Source organism: Microtus ochrogaster, chromosome 22 (genome assembly GCF_000317375.1).
Source record: "Microtus ochrogaster isolate Prairie Vole_2 chromosome 22, MicOch1.0, whole genome shotgun sequence".
In the NCBI taxonomy this organism is placed as follows: Eukaryota; Metazoa; Chordata; class Mammalia; order Rodentia; family Cricetidae; genus Microtus; species Microtus ochrogaster.
This window is the reverse complement of record NC_022023.1, coordinates 23718975-23727069: the sequence shown is the minus strand read 5'-3', so window position 1 is coordinate 23727069 and position 8095 is coordinate 23718975.

Genomic DNA, 8095 nt, shown 5'->3' with positions numbered 1-8095 from the left:
AAGTTAGAAAATACCTTGGTTTATACTTTACAATTAGTAAAATAGTTAAAAATAGATAATTATTGAAAAGATTGAAAATGACAGAAAGCATTATTGGACCTAAGAGATACTTACTTCTATCAATGCCCTCATGATTTCAATTCATATTCTAAATTCTATATTATCTTCTAATCCATATTCATAAACCTTTGTTGGTCTTTAGATTTCCCACAACCATTCCAGTAGCTGGATAGTTCTGAAAATTCTGTCACTTTTCTCTATCCATTTCAATAATGTGAATGTGTAAGATCTCTCAAATATCGAAATATAGTGTTGGATTTTTTAAAGTAACTTTAAAAGGCAATTTAACTTCTCCACATCAGTTAATCATTTTTTAAATAATATTGGGTGTGCCACTATTGGTTTAATTTTTCCAAATTCCTTTCAGCAAACTTTTCTTTTAAATATAAATCTTCAGTATATTTTGTAATTTATTCCTAGATATTTTACATCTTCTGTTTTTTTAATTTGTGTTCTGGTTGTTATTTGTCACTGTGAAAACACTGCCTTGATTTTGACAAGCATGACTATGTCTTCTACTCGACTTAGATAAATTTATTACCACTTGGTTAAATATATATTTCTCAGAAAAATTTGTGTACAGGACTTAGAATTTAGTCATGTATAAAAAAAAGTGACCTATATTTTAATTCTACATTCTGAACATTTTTTAATTTATTTATTTATTTGGATTTTCGAGACAGGGTTTCTCCGTAGCTTTTGGTTCCTGTCCTGGAACTAGCTCTTGTAGACCAGGCTGACCTTGAACTCACAGAGATCCACCTGCCTCTGCCTCCCAAGTGCTGGGATTAAAGGCGTGAGCCACCACTGCCCAGCTACATTCTGAACTTTGTGTCTTTATTATGTTGTTTTATTGCTATTATCCCTGTTTGCATCTCTCAAAGTGTTTCTAATGAAAGTGGTGGCCCCCAAATGACTCAGGAGGTAAGCATGTTTGCCATGAAGGCTGGTGAGCTGAATTTGATCCTTTGCATCCCACATGAAGGAAAGAAAAAACCAACTCCTATGTTACCCTCTAACCTTCTTCCACTTCAGTTTTTTTAATGCTTTTGTGAAACTTTGAAATAACATAATTTTCTCAAGTTGTTCATATTTATTGTGTATTCATTTCTGTAAGATGCTTTTCATGTATATATTGATGTGATTGATGTTGAATTTTTCATTCTACGATGATAGCTCTTCCCGTGTCCAGGGACAGAAACAGAGCCTCCTCCATGAAGCCCAGCCCTCCACCACTGAACTACCTACCACTCTGGGCCTGTTTAAACTCTATTGTCTTCCTAGAATAAACCACAGCTCTTATGATATATGATGCCTTTTAAATCCTTCTTGAGTCATTCTAAAAATGTTTTATTGAAGACAATTCTCAGAACATAGTTGTCTGTAACAAAATATCAATGAATGGAATCCACATTTGTGCTTATGTCAGTCAAAAATTGAAAGTAGAAAGGAACTTCATAATATCATAAAACATCTATAAAATCTTTCGAGCTTAATGGTGTAATGCTGAATCTGTTCCAGCACAAAGATTAGAGACACAGAACGGATGTGCACTCTTGGCACATCTTCTTTATGCACCTGTACAACTTTAGTTGGCTAAGATTATGGACGTTTGGGTCTTCCCTCATGTTCATGCTATATAGAGCTACTGACAGCCAGAACTGTATTTGATGAATCAACTAACCTAAGTCCCGATCTAGTAGAATCACTGATCCTGTTGCTCATGTACCACGTAGATTGCTTCTAAATGAGAATGGTGCTGAGTGTGCAGTTCAACAATCACTCTAGGTGGCCATTTTCATTATTGCAGAGACTTTCACATTATACAAGTATGCCCCACTCTTCCAGAACACCCAGACCCAAGGAAATAGGCTACATACAGTTCCAGGTAAGAAGTTCGGATTCAAACTGCCCCTATCTAAAAAGTTAATAGAACATAAATACTTTCGGGGTTACTGAGTGATACTGGTAATTTCTGAACTTTGAATGTTTCATTTAGGGAATATACCTTAAATTTGGTATCATTATAAATATAAATTCTAAAACATCTTTGCAAAGTTTAACAGTAATGAGATAAATTGAAAGTAAGATGATTTTGTTGAAAAGATTGGAGTAAAGAGGAGAAGATAAAACTCCAAGTTATATAAAATTGTTTAAACCAACTAGAGTACAAAATTCACAGTTAAAGGATATAAAATAATGTTGAATGAGTTAAAATTAACATCAACAGCTTTTGTTGTAAAAATTATAGTCTTATGGACATTAAGGTGATGAAAATTCAATATAAAAAATTCAATATAAAAAACAGGGCTAGAATATCAAAAGGTACATTAGAACCAAACTATATACAAACTCTAAGTTTATAATATTGACTGTACTATTTATTATAACATATTTTATATAGAGCCAGCTGGTGGTGGCACATGCCTTTAATCCCAGCATTTGGGAGGCAGAAACAAGCAGATCTCTGTGAGTTTGAGACCAGCATGGTCTACAGAGTGAGTCCCAGAACAGCCAGAGCTACACAGAGAAACTGTCTGAAAAATATATTTATGTGTGTATACACACACACACAAACACACACAAATATATATATATATATATATATATATATATATATATATATGCATGTATAAATAAACCCATTCATATGAATGGATTAATTATGTAAGAACTCAGGAAATACCTTGAAGAGGCACATAAAATTAACAGGAAACTTTTAATTAAGGAAATAAAGAAAAGATAAGCTAACTAAATAACAGTGATTGCTTAATTCAAAGAGTTCATACAAAAGCAATGGCCTTCAAGCCTTATCACTGCAATATAATTACCATTAGAATCTAATATAAATCTTCCATTATACTGGCCCGATTCTAAAGTTTCTAAGTGAACAAATAATGAAAATGTACACCAGGATGTCAGGGAAGAGGGATGAAGGAATACTTGCAGTAACTGCTATCAAAGCATACCATTTCATCAAATCATCATTTCTCAATGGTGGCTATGCTGTAGAGGTATGCATAACAGAAGCGTGTATATGTGTGTGTGTGATAGAGTTGGACATAGTTAATGTATCTAGAGTAGGAATGTGTGTGTGTAGAAGTAAAGGTGTGTGTATTGTGTGTAAGTGTGTGTGTGTGTTCAGATATATGGAGGTTAAAGGTGAACCCAGATGTCATCTTCCTTACTTTGTGAGCTAAGTTTTTTGGTTAGAAATTGGGGCTTACCAATTGACCCAGGAAACCGCTCCATCAAGTTCCAGGGATGCCTGTATCTCTGCTTCCCTAGTGCCAGGCATACAAATTTGTGCCACTACATCCAACTTTTTATGCATGTTCTGAGAACAAGATTGTTTTTATTTTTAATTGCACACTAAATACACACATGTCAGGTATCAGTATTGGTCTGGAAACACAGTTACCACACATTTAGAAATGTAGATTCTAATGACAGCTTTAAGTGTGTAAATTATATGACCGAGATTGAAACCTAGTTAATTCTGTTGGTCACAATTTAAAGCTTGTACTCTTTTGGGCAACAATCCCACTTGTGTGACATCATTAATGTCAATTTTGAAAACTTCTTCCAAAAGTTGGAAGCAATGAAACACTCCCTAACTTGCTTAACCAGACCATCATAACTCTAATAATGTCTTTTGTCATAAAACAGCTAACGGACAGAGACAATGTAAGGAATGAGGTTGTTTATTTTGACTCACAGTTTGAGTGTATAGTGCCCCTAGTGGAGAAGCCACAGTAGTAGGAGAATGAGGAAATCAGCCACAGGAAGCCTATAGTGAGGAAGCAAAGAACTAGGAATGTGGACAAACACTCTCTCCAGTTAATCAGTCATGGTCCAACCCATGGAATGGTGCTGCCCACATTTAGGGTTGGTCTTTCTTCTTCATAGATATGCTCAATGGCTTCCTCTCTATCTTATGATGGTCATAAATAACATAAATTTAATCATCATACAAGTCTACTCTTGTATGCTTTCATAAATATGTATTATTTTTAGACATAAACGTCCCCAAATTTCTCTCATAGGCTCATGGTCTTCTTATAATGTAAAAACATTTAGAACAATTTCAAAAGCACCCAAAACTTTAAAAAAAGCTTTTTTCTAAGTATTCAAAAGTTCAAAGTACAGGAAGTCTTCTGAAATTCAAGACAATTTCTTAAGTGTGAGATTCTACTTTAGAAACGCATTATTTTGCTGGATCGTGGTGGCACTTGTCTTTAATCCCAGCAGTTGTAGGTGGATCTCTGTGAGGTCGAGACTAGCCTTGTATCCAAAGCAAGTTTCAGAACAGTCAAGGACTGTTACACAGAAAAACCCTGTCTAAAAAAAACCAAAATATAAAAAGATTATTTTAAAAAAGAAATGCATTATTTTGATATACAATGGCACAGCGTCACTCCTATTCTAAAAGGGAGAAACAGGATATAACAAAGAAGAATTTGACTGAAAAAAAAATTGAGAACCAAAATCCTACAGCTCCATGTTCCTCCTCTGCCTCCTGGTGGAATCTCGAAAGTGCTTAGTTAGCTCTGCCTCCATAGTTTGAGGCCTGAAATATAGATAGCCTCTTGTGAGCCAGCACCACTACATGTATACACCTTTCTCAACATATGCCTCATGGTGCCAATGTCTCTAGAATCCTGTAGCATCCTTTGTAATTAAGATTTTACCTTCACAGTGTCATTCAACGGTCTCTCTGGGTCTCTGATTCTGTCAAATATTGTCTTCCCTCAGTGGATTCCTGAATTGTGGTGCAAGACTTCATGACACCTTTAGTCTTGTATATTTCATACTTGAAAAACCAGTGATGTGTGGAAAACGCTGCAAAGTTCTCTTGCAAGTCAGGGGTGGAGCTTGTCCCATGGTCCCATTGTACAATTGACATTTTTGAGCTGACCTGGAGAAACACTCCCCTGGGTGGATTATTTTGATCAAGAAATACCTAGAAAGATAATGTCAGTTTGTACTCCTGCCTTCATATTAATTTTCATTTTCACAGGATCAAGTTTCTGATAGATAGGTTTTTACCCTCAGGGATAAGTCCTTGTGAAGAGCATTTTGTCTTTTTAATGGCAATAATCTCTTTAGCATATGCAGCTGCTTTTGATACTACTTTGTGATAATGAACCTCATTCTTTTATTTACAAAACTTTACATATCTGATGGCTCCACATTGGGGTCTCCTGTTGTAGAACGAAATGAAACAGTACCCATATCACATTCTGAATGTTATTCTGTCTTGCCATTCCCTTCTCTAAACCAATTAGCCCATCCCTCCTTAGTCAACCTCACTCAAGTTCTCAGGACACAGGCAGAATGCATCCAGATTCGCAGCCAGAACAGAGCCCCAAATGGCCTCTAGCCCACTTTCTAACAGAGTTCTTGCTTTCTGGAACCTCACGAGCTCCACTGTTAGCATTATTGGTGTTTAGCATTCTGGTATTTTAAATTCCTGCAAGGAAGGTTACGATATTCAAGGGATTCTTGTGTTCAACATTCAAAATTCTTCCACATTTTCCCATGAACTATTTGGCGTAGGAATGATATGGTTTGGCTTTTCACAATAATTACCCCATTGTTGATAACAATTTTCATTATTTGATGTAGTTTCATTACTCTTACAAAAGAAACAAGAAACTATGGGTTTATGTTGGTTCATGGTTTGAGGGTACACCCCACAATGGTTTGGTGGCAGGGACACAAAACAGCTACTCATATTACATCTGTGGTCAAAAAGGAAAAAAATGACACTCATGTTGATGTCACCTACTTATTCAGTCTAGACTCGCCTTCTATGCCACCCATATATCAGCTAGGACTTCTCACCTCAAATAATGTAATAAAGAAACACCCTTGTAGACACACCCACAGTATTGTTTCTATGATGATTCTAACTGCTATCAAGTTGAGCATCAAGTTTAACCACAGCAATATCTTTGAGTAAATGTATAATAGGAACATTTTTAAAACTGCAAATTCAGAATAGAGGCAGGAGGGGAGCAGAGAAAAATGTAGAGCTCAATAAAAATCAATAAAAAATGAATAAATAAAACAAAAAACTGCAAATTCTTAACCAATCATCAAAAAACTAGAATCACAAAATCAAGGTGAAAGATTTGTAAATTAAACAGAAGCTATAAGTAAAGAGTAAACAAAATTAAGTTTATTCTGGGAATGCAAAGTTTACTAAATGCATAACATTTAGCAACTTTCTAATAGAATTGAGCTAAACAAAAAATAAAAAGATATATTGTGACCCTATTAAAACATTTGATAATATTAAAAATTCAATTTATTAAATCCATATATAGTGGTTGTATAATGGTGGTCCATGCCTTTAATTCCATCACTTGGGAGGGAGAGGCAGGCAAATCCCCACGTTTGAGGCCAGCTTGCTCTACAGAATGTGCTTCAGAACATCCAGGGCTACAAAAAGAAACCCTGACTCAAACACCTCCCTGCCAAAAGCTATATTCAAACTAGAAAAGACATTTTCTATACTTGATTAATGATATATATGAAATCTAAAATAATTACTCACAGTGAGTGCGTTAAAAAGCTTCCCTGTGGGACTGAACTTACGGGTGAGGAGCTGAGGAAGGATGACTGTGTTTCCTGCATCTATTTAACTTCACCCTGGAGGTCCTGCACAGGGGTAAATTAGTTTATAGCAAAGGTAAAAAAAGACACATTATTTGTAGATGTGAGCTAGGCATATCAATGGTAGAAGGTAGACATGATAGCTAACGAGGAATAATCTATCTGTTGGCTTATGTCACAGTGACAAAATGCCTGGAACTGAAATGTCATGCCCAAGAAAGAAAAACTGTTTGGGGTTCATGATTTTAGAGGCTCAGTCCATGTTCTCTTGGATTTGTTCTGTTTTGGTCCTAAGGCAGTGCCGTGTATCATGTGTGTATCATGTCAGAGCGTATAATAAAGGAAAAGCTCACTCCATAGCAACACAGAAGGTCAAACTAGAGAAAGGAAAGTGCCAATATTCCCTTCAATATCAAGCCCCTAAAACTTAACTTTCTCCAAATAGGTCCCAGGCTCCAAAGATTTTACTGTTCCACAGTAGCACCAGATCCTGTGAACAATCCCCTAACACATGATCTCTTGGAGGAAACTCCATACTCAAATCACAGCAAATGTTAGGTCTTCTAGCAGATAGCAGGATTCTATGAAATGTACACTATGATGCTGGAAATGCATAATAATTCTGTGTAGTCAATCAAAAAGAAAAAAATTGTACTTCCTGTTTGATTTTGCTCAGAAAAAAAATATAGAAATCAGGCACCTCTATTATGTGAATTCTCTTGCATTCAGGTAAAAGGAGAATGCTTAAATTTTTATGTTTCCTAAATCTTGACTATGACAGCAATGTCAGAAAAATCTTCCTTTATAACTTAAATAAAGAGGCAACAATTCAATCATGTGCCTGGAGTGCAGTAATGGATACAAAGATGACTTCTACGTCCCACACCCCCAGCCTGGGTCTCTGGGAAGCAAAGACTAATGTCTCTTTTCTTCATTATGTTTATTTAAGAGTAAGAGATTGAGATGCCAAGGCCAGTAAGAAGAGGTAAACACAGTAATAATCATCACCATTTTCAAGTGGACTATGTGTGTACTGACAACCTTGGTGCTTTCCTGAAATACGTGGCTGATTTCTGGCTCTTAACAGCTAACCTTAAATCTCCGGGCAAAACAAAGGGCTATATGACCATTGTTCTGTAAGAGATGGGGGCACTTTATGAATTATCTCATTTGTAGAGTCATCCAGAAATAAAAGACCTTGTATTGGTGTGTAGACTTGAATGAGGGTTCCCCTTGAAAACTGAGATGGTCTTGGCTCACTTCCTTTTGTGTGCTTGATGCATTTTCTAAGGAGAACATGGAGATTTCTTAGGGTATCACTTTTAATCTGATTGTTAACGTCAGTGCTGAGTTGAAATTTTGATACAAAATACAGTGTAGATTACTTTCTATGTAGAAAAATATTTTAAATAAA